This window comes from Coturnix japonica, chromosome 5 (genome assembly GCF_054131305.1).
Source record: "Coturnix japonica strain WE chromosome 5, WE-NBRP24, whole genome shotgun sequence".
In the NCBI taxonomy this organism is placed as follows: Eukaryota; Metazoa; Chordata; class Aves; order Galliformes; family Phasianidae; genus Coturnix; species Coturnix japonica.
The window spans coordinates 36,212,342-36,229,012 of record NC_140667.1 but is presented as its reverse complement, the minus strand read 5'-3'; the positions used below and the strand labels follow the sequence as shown (position 1 = coordinate 36,229,012).

Genomic DNA, 16,671 nt, shown 5'->3' with positions numbered 1-16,671 from the left:
TTTGATAGACCAAACTCACAATTTATTCACAAATTCATTTTATAATCCCTACATCAAGGGTGCTGCATAATCATCATTTTAATTCTGTTGGCAATTCTATACAATCTGTAATATTCTACTTGCTCTTGCTTCTTTCTAAGTGTTGGTATAATTTTACTGATTTCCTGCTGTGTAATCTTTGGGGTTTTGGATTTTATTTTTTTTTTTCATGTAATAAAAGTGACTCACTATAAACTCTTTGTTTTGGAGAACGGCTTAATCTTTAAATAGATATATTCATGTGAGTTACAAGAATGGCAATTTTTCATCATTCAAGCAGAGATAGAAATGTGCATTCAAGGAATATGCAAATCTGTTGAGATAATTTAGGCTTGAAATCATGTCTGTAAAATGGAAGTTTCACTGTGAGTCAATGGAATATTTCACAACTGATTTAAACAAAAACACTTGTGACATTCAGAACTTTTGTTATTGTTTCTATAAATGCACAATAGCAAATAGTTATTGCAAATGCTAGTTGGTGGCCAATGATCACCTGACCCTTACCTTCTAGCAGAGCAATTCCCTTCAGTGTATGCTGTGCTCTGGTGGTTTGTCCAGCCTGGTTTGGAAATAGCTCAGATATCTTTGTCAGCCTCTTCACAGTAATTGTTATGTTTAAATGCATGCTGTTTGGATACTGTTTGTCAGTGCAAAGTGTTTATTTTGGCAGGCCTGGATACAGGCAGAGAATAAATATTAAAAGAAATGTATGAGCTAATGGATGAGCAACTATGAAAGGGGTGGTCTGGGGAGAAGAGGAGGTCCTGTTTGCATGGCATTAGTTTTAAACAAATCAGGAAATACCACTCTGATCAAAGCCAACTTATAGAATAGCCATAGCTGCCTATGATATCCGGTTACATTGTATTACTTATTTCACCTGGTTTTTGGAAAGTATTCTCAGTGTATGACTTTTCATTTATAGGTCTGATGATCTTCCTGATGGAAAACTCATTTCTCAAACTCCTGAAAAACATTTGTATAGGAAACAGTTATTTAATTCACAGTAAATCTTGTTAAAAATTGAAGTCTCATCACAATCTGTTTCTTTTTACTTGTGAGCAGCAGGAAGCTGTTTTTATCATGGAAATGAGGAAAGACAAATAAAAGGAAATATGTCTGTGAACAACTGAAGTAGCAGCGCACATCATATAGAGACAGCACAGATCTAGTTTGTGTTCGCTGAAGTTCAAGTCCAGCTGCAGGATGAAGATTAACTGGAAAAAAAAAACAAAAACAAACATAATCCTAGAGTTACCTTTGGCTATCTATGGTACTTATGCATCTCTGAAGAATATTCAACATTTTGGGTGCAGTGTTTTGCACTGCAATTTGCACACAACATTCATGCAGTAAAACAGAAGGCAATCTCTTTGAGCTTGATATGATCAAGGAATTTTTGCAGATTTATCTTGCGTGTTTTATTAAGCAGAAGGATTTTTGTTTAATTTCCTAACTGATCAGAAAAAAAAAAAGGTGCCAGAGACCAGTTGTTTTTTAAGATAGAGCTTAATAAGTTAAAAAAAAAAAATAGAGTATTAAAGTAAAAGCATACAGGGAAGAAAATACAGATGTAGAACAGATTTATTGCAATAATAAATAAAAAACAATTGGTCAGCACTGTATGAAAAATTCCATCTTCTAATAAACAAACAGAAAATTCCAAACAATATTAACATTAAAAATGTTTCAGGTAATGACTCTCTCCAGAGCTGAAACCTGGCTGCTTGCAGATACCCAGGTACTGAGACCTCTGCAGTAATTCAACACCTTCATTGATTCTTCCTGCACTGGAAGACCCTCTAAAATCTTCTGGGTATGAAAAAATAAAGCATACTATGGTGTATAGCATGTAAATTCACTTCTCAGCTTTGTAGTGTAGGCAGAGGTCAAAGCTTCATGTAGGTTGAAAACTCATCTGTGCATGTTGAGTCAAGGCACTGTTGGTCATTTCCATAAGGTGATCCATTTGTCATTTCCCCTCACCTCTATTTCAGACCAGCTACTTGTTTTTAATTTGTCATCTAAGCATCTCCTTATATAAGAAATACCAAGTTTTGTTTGATTCCACCATTCTATCTGCAATCTACCATTGCATTTATCTAGTTACTGTAATTTTCTAACAGGAGAGGCATTATGCAAGATTCAAAAATATCTGAAGGGGAACATGACTAGGTGAAGGTCATGAAGATAGCAGGGATGATAAATGTTATTTCATCTCTATGTCAGAGTCAATAATGCACCTAATGTCACTCTGTCATCTCTGAATGCAGGCTAACTGTGATAATATACAAATGAAATACAGGAAAAAAGAGACTTTTAAAGTATACATTTTGGTTAGACATTCAGCCTTGAGCTCTTGAGTTAACAAAAGTACATCCAAAGAAAATCAGGGCAGGTAGCATCTGTTCTTACTTTCCTAAACAAATGATTCACAAACTTTTGGATTCTCTCAGACTTTGTCCTTTGATAGTGGGAGAAAGCCTGCACATTCCCACTCCTTTTCCAGCTCTTCTGAGAGCTTCAGAATCACTCTACCTGTCTCTGTGAGCCATACTGGTAGGAGTCCTTCTCTGCATATGTCTTTTCCTCCTTCCCTCTTCCTTTTCACTTTTTTCTCATCCCTCTTCTTGTTAGCTAATGCCAGAACCAGCTTAGTAGCCTCTCACTTTATCAGAATTTGCCAGCACCTCCAAGAATTGATATTTGAGGCTAAGTGTACATTAGCAAGTAGCGCAGACCAACAAGAGAAGACATGTAGAGAGAAAGATATAGTGCTGAGGCATGGATGTCTAAGCTAGACACACTGTGGTTTGTTTTTGTTTTAAATTTGGATTAGCACTAATCTGGTTGGTGGATTTAGCACCTGTTTGTGGCAGCAGTATTCAGGGTTGCTTTCGGAGCATCCACTGAGTTCCTGCATTCTACAAAGTGAACAAAAGAGTGCTATCTAGGAATATTAGAAAAATGTGTGGAGGTGATTCCTAACTAGACAGCATCACTAGCAGTGTTGAAAGTGCAGCTCCTTTCCACCTGTTTTTCAACATTCATTTTCAAATCTCTTTTAGGTAATAGTGGCCATGATCCTGGTGACCTGGCAGGTAGGAAATTACTGAGATTTTTCTTTCCGGTGGTCATGGTGGATTAAAGCTGCTGAATTCATCTAATTACCATTGTCATGCTCTGGGACAGACAGAATTATTTCCAGAATTACAAATTTGAGCTGACAGTGAGGATTTTTCTAATGCTGACTACAGAAGAACTGGGAAGGGAAGATTTGCTAAAGGCTGTGCTTGGCTCTGTTTTATCTTTAGAATGTTCTTTACATGTTTTCTTATGTTAGTGATGGCCCTCATATCATCTCTGATGGTGCTATCTTCATGCACTTCAGGTGTCACCTAAGCCCACAGAAACCACTCTGTACAGGTTTTGAATGTTTAGCTTAAGTGCTGGTTGTAGAATTTCCTTTTGAAACAAATATTTGGTATTGAGTGTGCCCTGGTTTTGAATTAAGATCTTGCAGAAAAACTAAAGGAAAATATTTGTTATTGACTGCTTCATAAAGACCCTGTGCTCACCACTTCCACAGGGTTTGACATTGTACTCCTTAGCAAATTCTGTTTCAGGTGTAGGGTATAACTGAAGGGGAACAATTACATCGACTTCAGTTAAAGCATCATCAGACTCATTTCCTGATGTGAAGAGAAAAATAAACAAGACAGCTTTGGAAACTGCTAACATTTATACGATTATTTATATATAAGCCCTTGTTTTACCAAACAAACAAAAAACAAAAAACCCACCTGTCTGTAAAGCAGATATAAAATAGGCCCCAGGAGGCTGTTCCAGAATTCTATCTCATCTTTTAATTTTTCATAAACTACTAACACCTGATTTGTCAAACATGTTGCCTGAAACCTTTGTTATTTGGATTCAATCTTTAACTTTTTTGGATTGTGAGACTGAATATGTCTTAAAGATACAGCATCGTTATTTTAAGGCATACTGATCCACAGAGATGAAACAGTGTGCCATGTATTGGATAATGAATCAGATCACTACAGAACAATGATTGACACCAGAGGTAAGTCGGTACTTGGCATCCTACTGGATAAAATTCTCATCAGTCACCTGTAACCTGACAGGTCTATCTAAGCTCCCTGTTTTTTGTCAGTTCTGTTAAGGTTCCAGGCCTAAAGAGTCTCTAAAACATGCAGTCCATATGGTTTAAGACCTGCTTAATTGAAGCTCAATGTCAGTTAGCACTGCTTCTTTCTGCAGCTGTGCAGAGGCTTAGTGAATGAACCTGGGCTCTCTTCTAAAAGGGCCCTAGTGAAATGCGTGTTTTCTATATTTCTATGCATCACCATGCTTTCAAGAAAACAAGGTGAAAACAAGCAGGAAAATGTTTCCTCCTACCTTGTCCCCAGAATGAAAAGAGGATTTCATCTGCAGATTTGATCAAATTTAATTAAAACCCCAACAGGTTCTTTGTGCTTGTGTGGTTTTACTCTTGTAGTCCTGTTTGTGTATCTTATTTTGAGCTGGTCTGAGTGGCAAGTTCTCTGTGACAGCACTTTAAAATGCACAGAAACAGTTTGGTGAAATAAGAGAATATCTGTTGCAGTAAAATCTAAGGATATTAAGTCATTCTTCAAATGTTATGAATGAAGTAAAGGGGAAATTGATTTCACAATGACAGTCACAGACCTTTTTTTTTCTTCCTTTCTACCCTGCAGTTTAATTAAGCTGGTTATGAATCAGCTGAACAATGCAGTAGAGGTTTGTAAATCCCCACCCAAAACTTTTGCTCTGTGCATGTTTCTCTCACATATTCAGTAATTTTTTTTTTTTTTTTTTTGGGGTGGGGGTGGGGGTGGGTGAGTGGGGTGGAGGTGTTGATTTTACTCTTATGATTTTATCATCTGCTTAATTTTATTTTCTTTCTCATAAGTAAGTTACTAAGTGTGGTTTGCAGTCAGATATAGTTACAAAACCATTTTAGTATTTCCCTGTTGTCCTACTTTATCTCTATTGTGAACTAGTTAATCTGAAATAAATAAACCATGAACACTGCAAACCAAGATGTTTCTGTACCTTTAAAATATTTAAAGATAAATATAGGAAGCAGTACTTTTAGTCTTTACTTACCATTTTTAAATGTCACCTTGTAAGAATAAGACTTTGGTGTGCTTCTAGATTTTCTGGGTGTGTATGTGGAACAGGGAAGATTTATTGGTTTTTTGAGGGTGAAAAATTTACCTGAGAAGTCTTAGATTTCCCCACGTTTATGTGCTAATACCTAACTGAAGGTTAGACAGGATTCTAAGGGGTGGGGAGAAACAGATCTGTGAGATATGTAACAAGAATTGTCATGGCCAGCCTGGTCGATGAACAGAGATCCTTCATTTCTTAGAGGCTGGGTTCTTGAGGGCAAAAGGGATGTTGATCCTCTCAAGGGAAAAACTGACCAAAGGATCAAGAGGTGACATACTGCACAGAAGCCACGATGGTCCTGGCATGAACTACAGATATAGCACTGAAAAAGCTTGTTCAGAACAGATCGAAATTTCAGGCTAAATTCCAGATGTTGTACAGATTAATCCCAACATGTTTTAATGAAGAATCTCAGTTAGTTCAGGTGAGTGAGCCACACAGAGTGTTTCCTTGTGATATCATTCCAGAAGTCTCCCTTGCCCTTCCATTAATGACATAAAGATACAATTCCCACAGTGCTGGAAGAACAGAACCTTTGTTAGAGTGAGAATGCTTTGGGCATTCAGCATTTCAGATTTGTGTGGTAGTATGCTTGCTGTTTCTTGTCTTCTGTTCAGTCTTTCTTACAATTTTATCTAGCTTTTCCTTTGTTCATCTTCATTTGTTCTTTGTTGGCCCCTTGGGAGAGTTTATTAACCTCATATTTATCAGTAGGTCTATTTCTGTTTAATATCCTAATTTCTTAGTTACTTAGATCTGATACTGAACCTTCTTTAACGATGTATAACTCCTACGGACTATTAGTTTTAAAGTAGCAATGATCCCAGTGAAATTGATCTGTTACAGCAATTATAGCTAATTTGGGTCTGCTACCAAACCTGCTATGTGCTGTCAGTATCCCCTTGTAACTGTTTCATGAAATCCTTAATTATAAATAATAATTATAAAAGAGCTTCAGTGTTGATAAAAAAATGACTGTCTAATACTGTGTAATTAATCTAAGGGCAGCTAGGGTAGTTAAGTGCTGCCTGATCCTCCAAGTGATCTTTATGATTTGTCATTGAGATGAGAAGTTAAACATATTTTTCAAATGCCTCGTGTAGTGAGAATGCAAGTCACAGCTTGAAATAGTGATTGAGCACCTGATAGGAAGGTAAGGCCAACCCAGAGGAGCTCAGCTGCATGAAATTCCTCTGAGTAAGCAGAGGTCGGTCTAGGATCCACCCTTTCACAGACCTTATTTAAATGTAGGCAGCGGAGGTAAGATTCAATTTGGAGGTCTCTGTATACCTGAAGCCTTCTGAAGGTAAATAGCTTCTTTCCTTTGTTTCTATGCCTGCTGTTGTTGTGTTAGAGCAAATTCTTACTTGTTGCAGCCTGGGTCTTGCTACTCCACTGTTGCTTGTTGTATTTTCTTTCATGTTGGAAGGCTTAAGGCTCTGTAGGTCTCCCTAGGCAAGCGTCAGAATGTATTTTTGCTGTGTGTATGAGGCTGCATGTATTCTAAGGTGGGGGTTTTTTTTGTTATGTTTTTTTGTTTGTTTGTTTGTTTTGTTCTTTTTTTTTTTTTTTTAAATTGAGTTCCTGCAAAGTGTGAAGCTGTCTATAAACAGGCATGTGGCATAGGGTAAAACAGCCCATTTCTCCTAAGAACAGAGACTGTAACCCTTCTTTATGTGTAAGTAGTCACATGTGATGAGTTAATTTATCTTGTTATAGAAATGGAATAAAAAATGAAAAGTTATCACTTTTATTTGCATTACATGCCACTATTTGCCTATTGTGATCACCTGAATATCTCTTGGAACCTCAAGTACCATCAGCGCTAGGTGATCACTTGGCAAGAAGTCTGACTGGATGACTCCTGCGAGATGTGATAGCTGGGGAAATACTGAAAGACATAACTGTGTATTCTCAGGCAGAATCAGATGAAGCATCCTGTGCTGAGCTCCTATCATAGTAAAGAAAAGAGAGGGGAAGAAGTAGGTAAAAAAAAGAGCACAAATAACTACATTTCCTGCTCTCCTTTTGTTTTCCACTGTAATACATGGTCTAGATGGAATAAAGTGAGCAGCCATCCATAACAACTCCTGATTCTGGCCTTCCCTCAGTTACTTTAGTAATGATTATATGAGGAAAAAAATCAGTGTTCTGTTATCCTTGATGATGGGTAGGCCTGTAATAAAACAGAGTTCTCATCCTGAGCAATTCATGGTTGAGGATCACAGGAAGCAAGCTGAGGGGAAAGAAAGCATAGCTATTTTCTGTAGAAGCTGCAGCAATGACAGAGATATTTTATAGAAATATTGAAATATATGCAGGAACGTGAGATTTAGGGATGTAATTCCTCTAATTACTATAAATTAGTTGAAAATATACTCTGAAATATTACTAGCAATTTTAAAAGCTTTTAGATGGGGGGGGAAAAAGTTTTAAAACAAAGCATTGTATGAATCAAACTTAATGGTTTTGTTCACTGGATTATAATTGGCTGACCTTCTGCAGGAAGGACTTTTGTATCCAGCCCATTCCATAAGCTTTATAAATGTAAGGCAGCAGAACAGTAAAAACTTGATGAGGCATTCCTTTGTCTCTATTTTGCTGAGCAGAAAAAGGATTCTCAGTAATGAGTCACAAGAATGGCTCTGTGGCCAACATCCTAAGAGGGAATAGAGCTTTCTCAGCCCTGGTTAGGGGAGATTAATTCAAGCTAAATGAGGTAAAAAAAGATTACAGGCTTCCAATGCAATTACAATTAAACCTGACTAGCACCAGATATTACCAGTTAAAGTGAGTACAGGGTATATTCAGCATCATGAGATACAGTGGGGATGCTTTACAGTAAAGCATATTCATAGACTTTAGATTTTTTTTCAAGCCTAGGCACTGGGTGAATGGGATTTTGTTGTCTGGATTCAGTTCTTAGACTTGACAAGGGAAAATGTTCAGATACCAAAACTGAAACCAGAAGCTGAAAATATATCAGAAAGATCAAACTAGTGAACCAAGTTCCTGAAGTCACACTGTGGCATCTACAAGCTCAATCTGTAGTTATTATCTAAAACGTTATTAAAACAGATATGCAAATGCCTGTTTCTGTAGTTCAACAGTCAGCTCAGTGCTGAGACTGGCATGATTCCACAGCTGAGTTGTTCCATATCCACGTCTCCTGAGAGCTCTGGACAAGGACATTAAGACACTGGGCACTGGACATAGATGTCATCTCAATATGATGAGGCAAAAAACTAATATGTACTGATAAGGCTGGATTTCCTCAGAGAAAGCAACCTACTTCAGGACACAGCCAAGCACAGAAAAGAATCTTGCCCAAGTGGAAAACCTCCATCTTGAGCTTTCTGTGAACTGTCATCATCTAACAAGGTGTCCACGTGGATATCTGCTGCTGCACATGAAGCAAATTTTCTTGTAGACTGTTCACTTAGCTTTAAAGATACTTGGAAGGAGATGGCTGGTTGCTTCAGCACAATCAATAGAAAAGCCTTCTCTCTTCTGCATATTAATATGTTTCATCTTGTAAGGTAAATGAGTGTTCAACACAAATGTGAGCTTGCATCTGTCTATGTGTTCTTATCCTTTATATAGGCCCTGGGTTCAGCTCTAGCTTTTATTAGTTGTTGCTGTTTATATTTTCAACATACCTTTGTGTACAGCAACAACTGTGGTATATTTAGGCATGAAAAAAGTAACTGAGTAATTAAAAACACCTGAAGAAACCTTTAAATAGTTCCAACAGCAAAGACTTAAACATGTTATTTTAATAACTTCATGGTTTTCACTATGATTACGAGTATGAACATCAACCACATTTAAATTAATTCCATCAGCGAGGCTGAAATCTGGAAATGAAACAACTGCATTAGTATCTGTCATTACATGCAGAAAGTATGGTATTTGTAAAGTATTCAAGGAACATCTTGTGTCCTTGTAGGAGATTATTCTTTTATACCATTGCCTCAAAGCCTGCTGAAGGACACAGATGAACAAGTCCAAGCAAGTTCTGGTCAAGGGTTGAGAATTTCTTTGTCGGAGGGACACAGATGGACAAGGTCAGGGGAAATGACAGAGAGAAGCTGCAGCTTAATGGCCTGGAAGCCGTCTTTTGTGTGAGCTTAATTCGAGGAAGATGACCACCTCAGGGGGTGCTGCACGTGACTCTTACCCAAGAGGGTGGGTGTCACCTAAGCAGGGAAAAAGTTGGATAAAAAGAGGGATCAGCAACCATGAAGTTAGGTTTCTGACAATGGATTACTCATGACCTGAGACCAGCATGCTGAAGAACAAGATGGTGTCTGCCGGCAGATCCCTCACCTCGGAAGTCCTGATTGCTGATGGACTCTCGAGGACCTGCTACCCGTGTCCTGCTGCCTCCTCCTGGACTTATCCTGAAGCTTCTTCCTGCTACCTGATTGCTGCATGAGGCCAGCCACGCTGCTGCTGCTCTCTCCCCCTGCACTTTTGCCTTGGACAATCAGAATGTCTTGCAACAGGACTGCTTCTGGATCCTAGTGGTGACTATCCCTGCTTTACGCAATTCTTGCCTCAAAGAACCTCCTCTCCCTCCTGCAAATTGCAGCAGGGAAGTCTTCAGGAAACAAACCTTGATGTACAGTTATCCTTTTGTTGTGCCCATTTAGGAACTTTATTAATGTTGTAAAAGAGTTTCTGGATGGTGTAAATGCTTCAGTTACATGTCAGCGCTAGGTTTTATCGAGTATCCGCTCTCTGAAACACAGAAGAATTCCTTCTTATCTCTGCTTCATTGTTAAGACATCTTAAAAACACTTAGCATGACTTCTAGCAGGCCTCTTTATAAAAAGAACTGATGATACTCTCACTTGTGATTACAGAAGTCTTTCTTTCACACAAAAGTAATTAAAAAAAAAACAACAAAAAAAACACCCTGTTCTATCTGCATGAGAAAGAACTTTCCCAGCCATGTTCTGTAAAGGAAAATCTATTAGTATATTGCAGATTGAGAAGCAAAAGGAGATGAACTCAGGAAATATGAAGGGGCACAATGCAGTTACTTCTTCCTCATCTGGCTGTCAGTCTAGAGCTGAGAAGTTTATAACATTAATCAACTACAGCCTTCATGCTAGCAGGCACGAAATAGATGTCCTCAGAGTCAACCAAATCTTAAGGCTTTGGAGACAAGGGCCAGTACATTGAATTAAAACCATGGTTCCACTGGGCGGCCAATGTACAATTTAGAGATTAGTATGATGTTTTTCATCTCTTTGTTCTGGCAGGCTGCTGCATTTAAATTAGCTACAGCTTCCAGGCAGCCCAGAAGCTTAGGCCTAGTAGGTGTCACAGCTCCCTGTGACAAAGATGTCACCACTGATCCCAGTATGTCATCTTGCATCTTGGGAGGAAGACTGCAGCCTTTTAGCCTGTCCAAATAGTAAAAGACATTTCTGAATACAGTTGCTATGGGAATACAGAAGCAAAAATGAATCAAATTGCCTTGAAAATTAGACCACTGAAGAAACATAAAATGTTCTGAAGCTTGAAAAATCACCCAGTGGTGTTAAATCTTCACAACTGTGCCACTATTTCAATATCTGAATAACAAAATGTTTCTCAAATACCAGGAAGTAGAGTAAAAGGCAGAAGCAGCAGCATCTTGTTGTTAAAATGGCATTATTGTATTTTTGTGAGAAGTGCAAATAATAGTAAGACTCCTATAAAAAGAGAATGGAATGGGATGAGAAAGAGTTTATCTAGGAAAAGGAATTATACAGGTGCATGTATTTTTCTCTTCCTTGTCTGATTAGCCACCAATATTCAATATTGCTAGTATTAGACCTTGTGAGTATATGGAGAGTAAAGTGTTATGGTCTGGTTATACTGAAAGTATTGAAGGCTAATTGTGATCCTTAAAGGAAAATCCTCTTTCCAGTACTCTCCGTGAGCTTTGTTTATCAAAAGCTATGTACACATTATCTGTTTATGCATTGTACCTGAGGAGAAGACCATCTAATGACTTAGTCACAGATTCAATGAGATATTTAGATGATTAACACTATGTGGTGGGTAGGATAGTAACCTAGAGAAAGTCAAGTTCTTTGTCACTATCTTGTTGAATCTTTGATAGTTTTGCACAAATTGTTTCTTTCCGCCTCAAGCTCTGAGAGAGGGAATTTAACATTTGATAAGACTGTAACTTAGTATAAACAACCTGTACTGTCCTCATTAACAATGAAGAGAATCAACAATTACATCAGTATAGATTCAGATGGTTATGTTGTTTCTGGAGAGATGTCTCAGGGTCCAGCTCTCATAGCCCTTCACAGGAGCAACACTGACAGTGTCATCAGGGTGGGGTAGAGATTCCTCATGGTACATGCTGTGTGCTGGGGTGCAGCTCCCTCCTCAACTTCTATGTTCTTCACACCTTTTTCACTCATGGAAGATTTTACAAAAAAAAAAAAAAAAAAAAAAAAACCAAACCTCAGTAGCCTCAGTAGGACATCACAGATTTCCTCTTTCTTGATCCCTCCAAGTCAGCCTCTTGTCAAAAAGTCATTGTGGGTCAGAAACAGAGAAATAGAGAAAGTCAAGTTGATATGACAAACACGAGTGCGGCAAGCCACACAGGGCAAGAGAAAGCTTTTGCATTATCCTACTGGCCATAAGCTCCCGGAGTCAATTAAATAGTTTTCAGCTACTGTTGTTTTCTCTCTAAGCAACACCTTTGTCAGTATTTTGAGGGATAAAAAAATGCTTTGAGTATGAAATAAGCAAGAAAACCTTGATGTGTGTTTGTGGGAAGAATTTGTCCTTTTCAATCACAGCCATAGCAGTATTGCACTTTGAAGCCTTTAAACATTAACCAAGAATAAAGAACATTTTCTGCTGTTAGGGGCACTTGTGTTACATGATCAAGGTCTCTTAGCAGTTGAGAGGATTATCCTGATCCTCTCTTTCATCTGCCTCTAGTTTTCCAGAGAAAGAATTATCACATACAGGCTCTAAGTCAGTAGCTGTGGTTTGCCTTTCCCTGGAGTACTGGGCATTCTTGATGTGCTTATGCTCAGCTTTTTGCCTTTTTCTGAGTATTATGTACAGATCGCATAGCAGTCTATAAAAGCCAGGGGATAAAAAGTCAAAATCATAATCCTGTCTTGGATTGTCAGGGAGCAATGAGAACAGCTGCTCCTAAGAGAGATGAGCTGGGAGCAGGGGGAACCCAGTGTGAGATGTAGCCTGGACAGGACTCTCAGTGACCAGGGCTCAGTGCTTTAGCATCTGAACACAGCAGGCAGAGGCTGGTAACAGCATTCATCAACACCTCCAGGCAAGGCAGACTGGACTGGGGAAAGACACCTTTACAAAACTCACCAACTTCAATGATTGTTCATTATTGAATGATTAATGTTTTATGTTGTCAGCTGAAGACATTAGGAAGGGAAAGAATCCAGGTGTTTAAACCTCACCCTAGAAAACCTTGTATCTTCCTCTTTCCCATTTGACAGCTTAGACTTTTGTTGTTGTGTTCCTCATTCTAGTTGTTAATGAGGAAATATATATTTCAAAAGCATTTCTTGAGATTTCGCCTAACTTGTGCCTTTTCTATTGTTCTGTGGAGCTAATAGGTCATGTCTATTTGGAGAGGAGAAGGAGGTCACTAAATGAATATTTGCACTCATTAATTAATTCTGTTTCTCAGTTTTGAAAAATTTAAAGCCTGCATGCTCTTGTCCGAATTTGCTTTGGAGCCAGATCTAGCTTTACTACCAGGCTGAAGTCTAAAAGGAAGGTAGAAAGGTTATGGTTTGAGGAGGATCAGTTCTTTAATATAAAGATGCAAAGGTGAAATGGATACTGTCCATGCTGCGCGCATGGCACAAACATCACTGATTTTGTGGGGAATTAAGGCAGATGGTTTTCCATTCTGTGTTAAGTGAGGAAGCTGAGATGCATTTTGCAAAGTGATTGTGGTTTAGACTCTAAAACAAGCAGCAAGCAGCCCCTAGCAGGACTAGGTATGGGTAGGTAATTGGAACTGAGCAACCTTTTTTCTTTATTTCATCACCTTTCTGTGAGGAAAATGATGCAGTGCGGATCTTCCTGGATTAGGAATGCTGGTTGCCTCTTCTCCATTAAGTCCAGACAAAAGCTGGTATTGATATATGCTTCACTCTGCTTCTACGAGGCTGTTCACCTCAGTGCTGGGGCCAGTACTAAAAAAAAAAAAATCTTAATTTTGTCCCATCTCTTTAATTTGCCTGGACTGTACATTTTCCACCCATCATTTGAGTAGGAGCAGAATCCCTAAGGCTGGAAAGGACCTCTAGGATTGTCAAGTTCAAATGTCCACTGAACAATGTTGCTCACTAAGCTGTGTTTCTTAGTTCCTCATCTACGTGTTTTTTGAACACCTCCAGGGACAGTGATTCAGCTTTGTCCCTAGGCAGCCTGTTCCAGTGTCCCACTACTCTTTCAGATTAGTTTTTCCTGATATCCAACCTGAACCTTTTAGTTCCTCACTCTTCCACTAATTTTCAAAGAGAAAGGAGTGGAGATATTGCTCAGAAATTTGTTATTCAAAGACCTTAGAGAGGTTTATGGAAATTAGTCTGTGGTTCATGGACGGAAAGGACAACCTTCTTTCCCTCTGGCTCCCATTGCTGCTTGTTCTCTGGTGTAAGTTGATCAAGTCCCTATCCATTTAGGCCTAAGACTAATTGTACACAAGGTTCTTTTTACTGTATGTAGTCCTGAAAAGAGGGGAAAAAGAAGAAATCTATCTGAACTGGTCAAAGGAATGGAGTGATATATCCTTCAAACTTTTTCTATTTCAGTGCTGGCATTTGAAGTGTCAAATTCTGCTACTTAATGCAAATGCTTCAGTTAGGCCATGTTTTCAATGCCAGTGGCATAGAACTTTTAATCACAAACAACTTGCTTGGCTTTCAGTTCAGAGAAGGATCAAGGCAGTCACAGAAGATTGTAAATTTTATCTTTCCATCTGGGTTAGCTAAAAGCAATTCAGAAAACCTTATGAGAACCTATGAAGAAGCCCTTTAAAGCAATAAAAAGCACTAACTATTCCAACATCTTGCAAAAAGTAATTTTCTTGGAGTTTTAAAGACCATGAAAATGGGGCTCTAGATTCTAAGTGCTATTTCACCCATGCCTCCATATTGGCACAATCTGAGTGTGAAATACCCTAAGCTTTTGAAAATCAAATTTGTTTCTTCACACTATGAACAACAATTTTGATTTGTTCTTTTAATGTTTCTCTAGATAACAATAAAACAGTGTTAGAGAACTTACCATTTCCAAAACCAGTAAGATCTTTCACCAACATACTTCATCATTTTGAGTAGTTTTCATCTCTTCTGCAGTACTCATAAAGCTGTTCAGCTCAGAAGGACAGTAAGGCTATTTGAAAGAAGTATATTTTGAGCAACAGCTTGTCCTTGCTATCTTTTATGGACATTTCTTGCATGCCACTCAGCTGTGCCCTCCCATGAGTTTGGAACACTGAGATGCTAGATTCCTCTTTGTTTCCAAATGTGTAATTACAAAATAACAGGGGAACTTATCAAGATTTTCTCTTTTATTTCTACATTGTTTCATGAGCAAATTCAAAAGAAAGTAAAAAGTCAGCCTGAAAAAAATGCTATATTTTACAAGTGCTGTATTTAACTAGAGCTTCATTACCCTCAAGCTTACAGCATTGACATGTTATTTACTCTTATTATCAACAAATCCATTTCTACATGAAATCTAGTAAATTTTTTTTCAGCACAATTCCTAGTAAGTTCCCTGGGACTGGTTAACCCAAATAAACCTGCTGTGCAGCAGCATGGGCAGTTTAAGATGTGCCAGTGCCTTTCTGAAGGAGACATTTAGTGGCATTTAGTGTGGTTGACATGTCTGTTCTCTGCCAGTTTCAGCAGTTTTATAGTGAGCTGAGGTCTGTAGATGCAGGGAAGTTAGAAGATAACAGGAGTAGTGACTGAATAGAGGTAATGAGAAATGAAAAGCTTTGGTGCTTCAAAATGCCTTACAGCATATCTGTCACTAGAATCTCTTAAAGCTAACGTGACTAGTCAAGCCAGGAGTTCTGCTTGCAGAAAAGATGTTTTCCTATATTCATCATGGTTTTGTCTTAATTAACAGGATTGTTCATGATGTGAAATACTATGGCCCATAACTCAAGAACAGCTTTTGGGACCATACATTAAATAGGGCATGGATCAGTCTCACTTTTGATTCCATTATGTAGTTTTGATGTAGCTCTTGATACTTGTCTTGGGTAAATGTCTTCAAAGGATGCAGTGACCTCACAGCTGGAACTTACTAAAAACATTACCAGAGGTCTTGTTTGAAGACAGAGATAAATCTTGATAAACTCTGAATTCAAAACCAAGAATGAGTTTTTTTCTGTGCAGGTGTGATAGAGAGGCATGCAAGATGCTACTGCTGCTGTTTACCAGAAGATCAGGGAATCAGAGAATCACAGAATTGTAGAACATCAGAGAATATGAAGAATCCCACATGGAGTCATTTCAGTTCTTCGTAGTTCTTCACTTTTGGTCAGCATGACTTACAGTGGTCTTAAAGATATTCTAAATTAATGTTTAAAAAAAAATAATATGGAAAGAAGTCTATATAGCCTTGATCTCACAAAATCAATTACAGGACAATTGTGATCTGTCCAGTGGATAGGCAAGTAAAAGCAGCAGGTGAGATTTGTCCAATGAAGATACAACATAAGCAAGTTACATATCTAAAAGTTAAATCCAGATCTCCTAGCTCCTGCATCATAATGATTATACTACTTTCTGCATAGGACAGTTAAAACCAACAACTGAGCCTAATCATAGTTAATTTCACTGGAAATTAAGAGTGGACATTCCCAAGATGCCAAGAATAAATGAATAGGAAATATGAGAACTACTATTCCCTGAGGGACCAATTATCCTAAGAAAAAGCCATTAACTCATCAAATCTGATAAGCATATTTATGCAAGTTTTATATTTTTCACTTGCAAAGTGATGATTGCTTTGGTCATCTCTGAAGGAGAATGAGTCCGATCTAGATTTCTGCAGGCTCTCTGTTACGATTGTTAATAGCAATGAAAAACAGCATTGTAAAGTGAAAAAAAGAATGGGAAGGCCTCTTCTAAGCCATTTAGTTATGCCAGAACTTTTATCTGCCATCATTTTGATAATGTGTTTAAAAAAGTGCTGACAGCAGTAATGTTAGAGAAAGGATAAACAAGTACAGCTCTCCTAGAAGTATTTCCTTGGAAATATGGAGCCTCACAAAGACTGTGGTGAACTAGGAAGGACTAAAGATCTGTGTGTGCTGATGTACACATGAGAAAGTGTCTTGGTTTTCATCCATCTTTTTCCTCACCTCTCAAAAGCCAT

General features: G+C 38.2%; 1 long non-coding RNA gene across 1 annotated transcript; it reads left to right on the top strand.

Annotated features, from left to right (window-relative positions):
• The first annotated feature begins 6,507 nt into the window (after positions 1–6,507).
• Positions 6,508–11,506, top strand: LOC146760759 (uncharacterized). Its single transcript, XR_014947246.1, has 2 exons — positions 6,508–6,565; positions 9,209–11,506. It is a non-coding gene; the product is annotated as an uncharacterized LOC146760759 (long non-coding RNA).
• Positions 11,507–16,671: the final 5,165 nt, after the last annotated feature.